Here is a 10,740-nt window from a genome sequence, read left to right as displayed (position 1 = left end):
GTTCTATAAGCTGGTATTTCATAATTTTTGCACCAAGTGAGTTAATCCTTGCCTTTTTCTTGTAATTTTTGTGTTTCTAAGACTTTTACAACTAGGTCCTACTATTAAATTTATTAGTTTTTGATTTCATGGATGAAATTGAAAGTCACCATGGTTGAGTGCTGTAAGTTTATGATGAAATAGAATGAAATTAAAGCATTAATTTGTTTATGAGATGATTCTATTAGGTAATTTCAATAGAAATTGATTTTTAGGACCTAATTGTGAAAATGTTTGGAATTAAAGTCTATTTCTGAAATTTTGATTCCTAAAGGTTGTAAACTAGTTAAAGGTGATAGAATAAAGTGTTAATTGAGAAAAATCAGCTCAATTGAGAGGCTAATTGAGTAGGGACAAAATTGTTATTTATTAAAAGCTTAGGGGAAAAATGGTAATAAACAGCTTGCACTAAAACAGTTTGGACTACAGCAGTAGACTAACTTTGAAAAATCACCATAAATTGTAGGAATCGAATTAGAAGATAAACAAAATATTAAATTAAATTTTATTGAGTCTAGTTTTTTATAGAAGAAACGGTGTAAGCAAAGGATTTGTAAATCATGAGATATAATTAATTTTGTGAGACAAGGTCAGAATGAATTACAGTTCCCCTGTTCTGAATTTGAAAAATCATAAAAAATTTAATAAAAATAATTAGGGACTTAAATTTATATTTCCAGAATTCTGAATGAGTCTATTTTCAAAACAAACAAACGGGAATATCATCCGAATTCTGTATGAAGAGATAATTAATTTTTAGTGAAGAAAGGTTAGAACTGTTAGACAGCAGAACAGGGGTGACTTTAAAGAATAAACTGTAATTATTGGATAAACCAAAAATTCTGAAAATTTTATGATAAGAAGATATGTGAGTCTATTTTCAGTGAAAATTAGCGGATCCTAATTTTGAGTTCTGTAGCTCAAGATAAAAATAATTTAGTGACTATGACATGGATGGACAGCATTGAATATACATAGGTAAATAGTAAAATTGCAGATAATGTTACTTGTAAGCGGGTTATAAACATTAAGGATGTGAAATAGAATGAATGTGAAGTCAATACTGATAAGTGAAAATTTTATATTATAGATCAAGAAATTGAGGATAAACGAGGAAAAGAAAAAATTTTGGAATAGTTCAAGAAATCTCTACAACTACGCAAATTGTTCCGGTAAGTTAAATGCAGTTAAATTATTAAATTTCAATGTTATTTTATGAATGGTGATTAATCTTTATGTATGTTAATTGTTGAAAATAATTAAATCATGTACAAAAGTTACAAAATTGAACTGAGTAATTCGGAGGAACGGAACGCATGAAATGAGTACGATCGTTCGGTGAAAAAGATGAATTGACGGTAAATTACCCAAGTAAATCGAGATTCAGCATTTGTTGCGAACTCTCGTGTTTGCTTTCTGTTTAGCTCTTACGAGCTTCCGTTAACTCATATGAGTTTGATTAACCCTTTTGGGGTTTCGATTCACTCGATGAGCTTGATTAGCCTTCTAAGACTTCGTTTAGCACTTATGTGCTTGAGTTAGCCTTCGGGCTTCCGTTTAGCACTTTTATGCTTCAGCTAGATTTCTGGTATTAGATCAAGATGTACTCAAATCCATAAGTCGTTCCTTAAATTGACAAGTCAGTAAGTCGTAATTGTAACGTGTGGAAAAAGAAATGTAAATAATGTTATCATTATTTTTAGCTCAATTAAGTAAATTATTTTTAAAATGAGATTATGATTTACTGGGATGAAAGTAACTTACTTGAAATGTCCATATGATTTGAATTTTTGAAACTAATATTAGTAAGGTTTATGGTTTAAGCCGACGAACTTACTAAGTTATAGTTAGCTTACTTGTAATATTTATTTCTCTTTGTAGATTAACGGGAGTGTCAGAGCATCGGATCATCACACTCAAGTCACACTATCCCGATTTTCCAGTAGATTTTGTTATAAATACTTTAAATGGTTTATATGGCATGTATAGGAGCTGATGTGACTATGTTTTGTATCAACTCATGAATATATTAGTTAAGTTAATATAAGTTGATATATGATATAAGTGGAAATTAATTAAGATGTTTAAATACTACTTGAAAGTATGAATGGATATAATATTAGATAAATAAGGATTAGTGATATTGTTATAAGACGAATATGATTTGGATGAAGATTGTATTTGTTGAGTTGTTGTTGTGTTGAGTTAGTTGCAAATTTGAAATTGCAAGGAAGGTTAGATGTTTCTAAAGGGGTTATATTGAAATTTTTAAAAAAAAAAAAATAATTATTATTATATTACGAAAAATTTTCGGAGTACTTGAATAAGTCCCTATTCATTTATAATACATGATTTAGGCCTCGAGGGTTCATAAAAGAGACTTAATGATTTAATTTTAATATATTTGTTGTTTATTCATAAAATTGTTTGTAAATTAACCAATATGTTCGGTAACGCCTTGTAACCCTATTTTGGCGACGGTTTGGGATTAGGGGGTGTTACATGCTAGACTTTTAGAGAGGAAGAAGTGGGAAAGAAAAATAGAAATATGAAAATTATATGGAAAAAATCATAGCAAATTTTTGTTAATTATTTAACAACAATTAACAAAGAGTAAATAAGAAACTAAATTTTGATAATTTTAGTGTCTATGTAACACCCCTCATCTGGTCTAATCGTTGAACCCGAGTTGTAAGATGTTACTGTTGGGAAATGTGCCCATATTCTAGTAAACATGTAATTGTTTTCTATTTATTTGAACGATTAATAAATAAATAAATTTAATTTCACATTTCACTATTACGTCTTTTGTATTTCTATATTTTATATTTTGCATGCATAGCGAAATTGTGACAAGCAAATATTAGCTCATTGATTGTCAAAGTTCAAACTGAAGATAATTGGTATTGTAAGAATATTTACATTGCGGGAAAGACAACTTACTTCAGTAGATAATCTAAATAATTTCATAATCCCGTAAAAGAATCGAAGTGAGCATTTAATTCAAATAATACTAAGAAGGATTATTATGTAGTCTACAATTCCAATTAGGGAGATGACTAGTCTTGGCTATCGAAGTAGTTGACTCTACGGGTAAAGACATAGATGTATTCATTGGTAGAATGATACATTAGACTAGATCCAAGATGAATTAATTCTGAATCTGTTTGTAAATTAATTTACTTGTGACGTTTATGGTGTGATTTACTTAAATCCTGAGTTAGTCACTAACCATGTGTATGTAACTCATGTGCTTTGATATAAGTTGAGGCTTATGCTTTAAAGATGATTGAGCCTATACATGACTTGTGTATAGCATGGTTTTACTAGTAATAGTGAAATTCATAGCTCAATTAAAGAGTTAATGATATCCTCTCATTGGCATTGTGTGGATTGATAAGTATAGAACGTGGTCACGGTTTGCTTGTTCTCGAACGAGCAATTTATCACAACCATTTTTTATAGTGATCATATTAATTATTAAAAAGATATAATAATGACGATAAGATAAAATAGGATTGTATTGAGTGAATGGATTTAACTCAAAGGAATCAAGAATATTATATTAGGATAACACACACATGACGAGGTCATTGGACAAAATAGTTGGATGAATTGTTTTCGTAAAAAGTATACAATAAGGACCTTTCAACCATGGTACCTCTTGTAGATTGACTCTATGGTTAACTAATTGTGAATTATCAGAACGATGCTTTTGGACATAATTGCAATTACTTGTGTAACACTCCCTAACCCCGTCCCGTCGTCGGAACAGGATTATAGAGCATTACCGGTCTTTACAGTCCTTTAACACTTGAAACGGAAATATTTGAATAATGTTATTTTATATGAATCTTATTATATCCTTAATGGGCCCACAGTGCTTACTATATACATTTAAATCCAATTGGGATTCGATCGGAGGCTTAGAAAATTTTTCATACAATTTCAAATTTTCCTCTTTGAAAACAGTACCACACGCCCGTGTGGCTAAATTAACATGCCCGTGTGGCTTGGGACACGCCCATATCCTCGGCCCATGTGCGACACTGACTTTAAGACACGGCCGTGGCAACCAAGGCACACGCCCGTGTGACAAACTATGTGAACTCAAAATGAACCTTGTATTTTAAAAATTTACCAATCTTGTAAATTTCAATCCACAACCAATACAAATACCAATATTAAAACAATCCAAACGCATTTTATATATTATCTAATACTTAACTTTAAACACTTATCAATTATCAATTTACTTATTTCACTATTACAATCACAATCCAATATAACACACTTAAGACATCATAGGTACATGCCATTACCGATAACTAACATGCTTTACCTTTTTGAGTTCGGGATCGACTTAAGATGCTGATTCAACGATCTGTCTTTAACCTAACCTGCGCACGAAAACAAACCGTACGCTGAGTATAAACTCAGTGGTATTTCTATAAACAGAAGTACTGAATAGTGTAAGAAATTTAACAGTTACTTAAGTCATATATTAATCATAATAAACTTGTAAATCACTAAATAATAATACTCGTCATTCATATATACATTCGAGCTTTAAACTTTAACTTCATAGTCTCTATACTTCAGTCATATAACTTAATTACATAACATATAAACCTTACCATTTGATTCGGTCTACCTTCATTGTCCATTTATACCTTTCATTTCATCATTCAACAATTAATATAACATTTACTTTCATTAGCAACCAACATTCATGTATTCTTAAACTTTAAGCATTACTTTAGAATCTTAATACTTCAACTATTTACTCTTCATTATTTAGCTTTAAAACCTTATTAATCCATCTTCAATATACTTTCATTACTATACAGTAATCTTTGTCTGTCATGCAATCAAGCAGTCTTTTTAGACATAACAGTCAATAAATAATAAATTAATAATATTCATTCTTTGATATCCTTGATTATCCACCTTTCATTCAATATTCTGTACTATCTCATTTCAATAACAGTCAATATTCTTTGGTAACAACCAACTGATCTTTATCGTTCAATACCGATCGATCCATGATAATAATCGGTTAATCAAGAATATTCATTTATTCAAGATCGGTCATTTATTCGTAACAATCAATTATTCAAGAGAGCATGTCTTTAATACTTTTCATTACCCCTATTAACATGACTCGGACTTGGATGGATACACGGATCCAACCCACACACCGAGGATAGTATACAGTGTTTCATCGGCCGAAGTCGGAATACACCGTAAGGATAACAGTAACAGTAACAGTAGCGGTACACAAAGTACCTCATCGAAACAAATCCGAAACAGTAACAGTCACAGTTAGGTACAGAGTACCTCTTCGGAACGAATCCGGAACAGTCACAGTAGTCGACACATATAGTGTCTCATCGACACACAGTCGGAATATCCCTGAACACTTCCAATCCTATGGCATGCCAACTATATCCGACTAGCCCGATACAGTTAATAGGGTATTCAATAAACTTTCAACTTTTCAATTTCATTTGTAATCTAGTTTCAATCAGTTTAATACATTTTTCCATATCAATCCACTCAATATTCACGTATTCTATTCAATATCAATGATCACTAATAATTCATGAATTTTTATTCAATTCAATACCATAATAATAATAATAATAATAATAATAATAATAATAATAATAATAATAATAATAATACTTACCATTCATATAAATAATAAATTCAACAAATAATTATTAGATTCGGTTTATAAAAATACAAACCGTAATTCTCGAGTTTACTCGATATCCTCGTCCACTCTCTCTTTTCCCTTCTTCGATGACATTTTTGGCGCTACGTTAGCTATTAAAGTTTAAAGCTTCAAAACCTTGATTTTCCATTTTCTCCCTTTCTTTCTTTCTTTCTTTCCTTTCTTTCTCCCATGTTCTTCTCTGTTTCGTTTGCTTTGTTTTTCTTTTTCATTCCTTTTATTTCATTTATTTCTTTACTTTTATTATTAAACTATTATAATATTTATTATTTATACATGTGTATATTTTTAATACACATGTATTCATTTATCACCTTACACTTGTCATAACTTTTATTTATTTAATTAATTAATATAAAATAATATTAATATAATATACTTTAATTATTATTATTTTATTTATATAATAAGTAAATACACATGTATAATACATGTGTACCATTTATATTTGTACACATTTAACTTATTTTAACCATACATTTGTCACCCTTTTGGCTTATTTTCCTATTTAGTCCATTCACTTTTCTTTATTCTATAATTAAATTTTCACATTATATTCAATTTAATCCTTTTTCCTAATCACTTTTAATTAAAGCTAATTCACTTAATTAAACTTTAATTATCCACTCACTTAACTTCATAAATATTTTTAATAAATATTTATGAATCCATTTTCGAAACAAAGACCGAAAATGTATTTTTTCGATAACTATAAAATTCGGGTCATTACAACTTGAGGCTAATTGTATATGTCTGATTGATTCCTCCGCTAGCTCAACAAAAGCTTGATCAGATTACATTTGAATTAGAAGAAAATTTTATGACTTTAGAAATAATTTAATTGAAAATTTTATGACTTTAGAAATAATTTAATTGGGTCAATCAATTCGATGTGGAATTAAATTAGATGGTCGTGAGAATTGTTTAACTAGAGAGTTTGATTAAAGAATTTTCTTGAAAAATTAATTTAGAAAATATAAGTGATTTTTGGAAAAATTAATTCTGATAAAGTAAAATTAAATTAATCAAATTAATTTGATGTTTTTTGAAATTAATTTTCAAGTCAGATAATAAGCTTAATGGGTAATTGAACTTGAAAATTGGACTTGAGATCGTAAATTGGGTCTGGAAGCTCAAAACGGAGATCAAGATCCAAAAGCTGATCTAATCGGGCTCGGTATGTGAAACTGGACTGTTGGTCCAACTGGTGGCTAGACCAGACCGATCGAGTTGTCACTGGCTCGGAACAAACCAGCTTGGGGTGTCGTAAGGGTGTCGCACCTGCATCATCGGACACAGCGATGTCGGCGACATCCCAACGGCTGATAGCAGTTTGTCTTCGGTGGTTGAGTAATGGAAGAGGCACACTCCTACTAGGACTCTACTAGAGAATTTGATTTTAGATTAACTATTCTAAAAATAATATTATTTTAGTAGTTTAATATTAAATTAAATTTAATACTTATCTTAATATTATTTTATTAATTTAATATTAAAGTGATTATCTTGTAGATAAATATTCTATTATTTTATTAAGATTTAATATTAAGTTTAATCATAGTTGAACTTTCTAAACTCTTCATAAATAAAGAGAGCCTTGTGTCATTATTTTAGATACACTTGAATTCAAAAGAAAGTTATAGAGAGAAAATTCTCTAAAGAGATTATTTCAGAAAATTTCTAGAGATATTTTTCTGATTTATAACTTAACCCAAAAGTTTAGAGAAATTGTGAAATTACCCCACTGGTAATTTTTGTGAAAAATTTTCTAATTCGAAGCAAGCCTACACTCGGCAAACGTGAGCTTAAGGATAGCGAAGAAGACAATTCGGTCGAAGCGCTCATCCTAGATGAATTGAAAAGGTATAATTTTGATTAAGTATTTATTACTTTAGATATCACAACCAAGATTTTATTTTGAAAAAAAAATTAAAACTCTAATTTTTCCCTAAAAAAAATTTTCCACTGTGTTTTCCAAACCCATTTTTCCAATAGTTACAACAATCAACGAAACAATTACATGCAAACTAATTTTTAAAAAAAATTAAAATAACGTGTAATTATTACATTTATCATGAATCACAAAAAAAAAAACCGAGTCTAAATCAAGCTTACGAAAGCTCTAAAATTAACTCAGGAATGAGCAGGGATCAAACAACAACGTTTTCAAAAGATAAAGACACTCATGTAAAATAAGGGTCACACAACTGTGTAACAAACTGAGGTCATGCGAATTCTAGATGACCAAACCTATAGTACTCACATAGGTGTGTGGCTGGCCCATGTGACAATCGAAAACTATATGGTTCCAAAGCTTTCTACATTTTAGTGATCACACGATCGTGTCACTAGCCCGCATGGAACAAAATATGCCATTTTGGACCTGTTACATAACAACCTAAACTTTTAACATGTTGGTACATACTTGTACCCTTAAACTTACACCAAAACATACTAAATTTGTAACCAAAATGTTCATTTACATATGCACAAAACTTTAAAGAATTCAAACAAGAAATGCATTCCAAATCAACATCTCATTCCAACCATTTCATCTTCAACATTTACCACTCATACATTTCAATTATAACCCAAGTCAATGTTATACACCTATGTACCAAAACCATCTATTCCATTACCAATTCCATAAGCAATTGTACTTAGCTACCACCACATTTTGATAACTAGATAACATACCATTTCAAACATGTTAAGATAACTTTTACAGATCAACATTGGCCATTTTTATACTTCAAGCATAGCTTGCCAAATTACCATTACGAACTCTTTCAAAACGTCATAACCAGACACCCAAAATCAATATCATGCTTAACTCAAACTCAAGAACATCAAAAGTAAACATAAGTATAAAACCAATCCTATTTACATGCCATATAACCGTATTCAGAACGTTTAAAAAACTATCGAATTAGAAGTTAGATAGTGCGTGCTCTGAATTGATCCGATCGATACATTCCGTAAAAATGTCAATTACTGAAACAAAAATAGAAAACGAAACCGAGTAAGCATTACATATTTTTAGTAAGTTCACAGGTTAAGAAAATATAAAACTTACCGTCAATCACAGTTATTATACCAATTTAATTTATCTACATGACTTTCCTATCAACATAATCCCAACAATGCGTATAACACATATTACAATTCAATCTTGTAATGCGTGATCGTCAAATCGTAAACCATTTATAGCATATTTAATTCCATTAATATTTACATGTAACAATCAAACTATGAACCACTTTAACACACACAATTCCAATCATATGCAATATTTGAACTATTCCTTTTTTGTTTAAGTACTTTATTCAATAACATTTTAGTTTGATGAATTATAATAAACAGATACAGATACACGGGTAACCACCAAAAGACACCTGATTGCTCATACGAATGAAAACTCCAATACACACCTGAGCACTGAAGTGCTAAGCTTGTAGGCACGTGTCATAAGACATTACATCCCTCTTAACACACCAAGGTCTCCGAAGAGACAAACAATGACAATAGTGTCCTTAGAGACAAACTTGATAATCCGTAACAAATGTTGGATTCTGGTTTAAACAATGAATTCTTCGTACATCAACATCATCTCATATGATATCTTGTACAGTGCGCGAATAACCCTATTGGCATGACAATTGTATCCTATCCTATCGTTCATTGAAACACAACTTACACATCTATTCATTTATTTACAATTCAATCCATTTCTAACCTTTTATACCATTTTGAGTACAATTCAATCACATACATTACACATATACCCATAACTACACCATATGAACTTACCGAGTAAAATCAGCGATAATAAAAGTATCAAGAATTAATTCACAATTTCTCTTTTTTCCTCAATTATCTACCGATTGATTCAAATATTGATCTATATGGTAATTCATTTTCATTTGTTAGTTTAAAATGTCTTATAATAATTTATTTCATGCATATAACAGTCTAATTTCATTTTACTATAATTCCCTAAAGTTTTACATTTTATTCAATTGAATCCCTAAAATCGTAACTACTAATTATTTCACATTTAAGCGTCGTTTTACAATCCAATTCCAATCACATCCTTCTAAAACCCTCTAATATCTATAGTTATATGATTTTCATGTAAATTTCAAAATATTTACAATTTAATCTCTATACTCAAAACTAACCACTTTTACTTTACAAATTAGTCCTTATTTAATCTCCAAGCTTATAAACTAACATATTAATACCAAAAGCTTCAAAAATCATCAATGAAAACATTTAAAATCTTTAAAATTTTCACGACTTAATCCTTGGGCTAGCTAAAACAAGTTACAATGATTTTAAAATTATAAAATTTACAAAAACGGGTTGATTTAAGCTTACCATACAAGGGAATAAAGCTTAGCCAAATGTTTGAAAGTTAACCATTGCTTCCTTCTTTTGTTTTTTGAGCAAACGATGACCAAGATAGAAACACTTACATAGTTGGTAGTTTTTTTAATTAATTATTTGTATTTATCAAAAGTTATATTTTGATTGTGAATTTTATGACTTTTTGTTTTAATACATTTTAATGGTTCACTGCAATTTTTCATTGGAAATAATAAAAAGTTTTTTTCACTAAAAATATTTTGTAAGCCTAAAAGAATTGAAGACAATGCTTTTACCTTTAAGTTTAATTAATTAATTTACCTTGGTTTAAATCATTTAAGTACAAAAATAATTTTATAGTTTTTGAATACCAAAATTTATTACCTTGATTGAATTTCATATAAATGTAAAAAAAATTATTTCTCGTATCTCTATTATAAAAATAGTATATCAAATATACTTTCAAATTTTCATTATTGAAAACAAGATTTTATTTTTATTCATCATATGTGTTTTCAATTTTCAAAAATAAAAAAAATATTTTTTAAAAAATAGAAAATGAAAATATGTGAAAATGAAAAAAAATATTTTGA

Source organism: Gossypium arboreum, chromosome 3 (genome assembly GCF_025698485.1).
Source record: "Gossypium arboreum isolate Shixiya-1 chromosome 3, ASM2569848v2, whole genome shotgun sequence".
NCBI lineage: Eukaryota > Viridiplantae > Streptophyta > Magnoliopsida > Malvales > Malvaceae > Gossypium > Gossypium arboreum.
The sequence above is the reverse complement of the archived record's forward strand: the minus strand, read 5'-3'. Positions refer to the sequence as shown.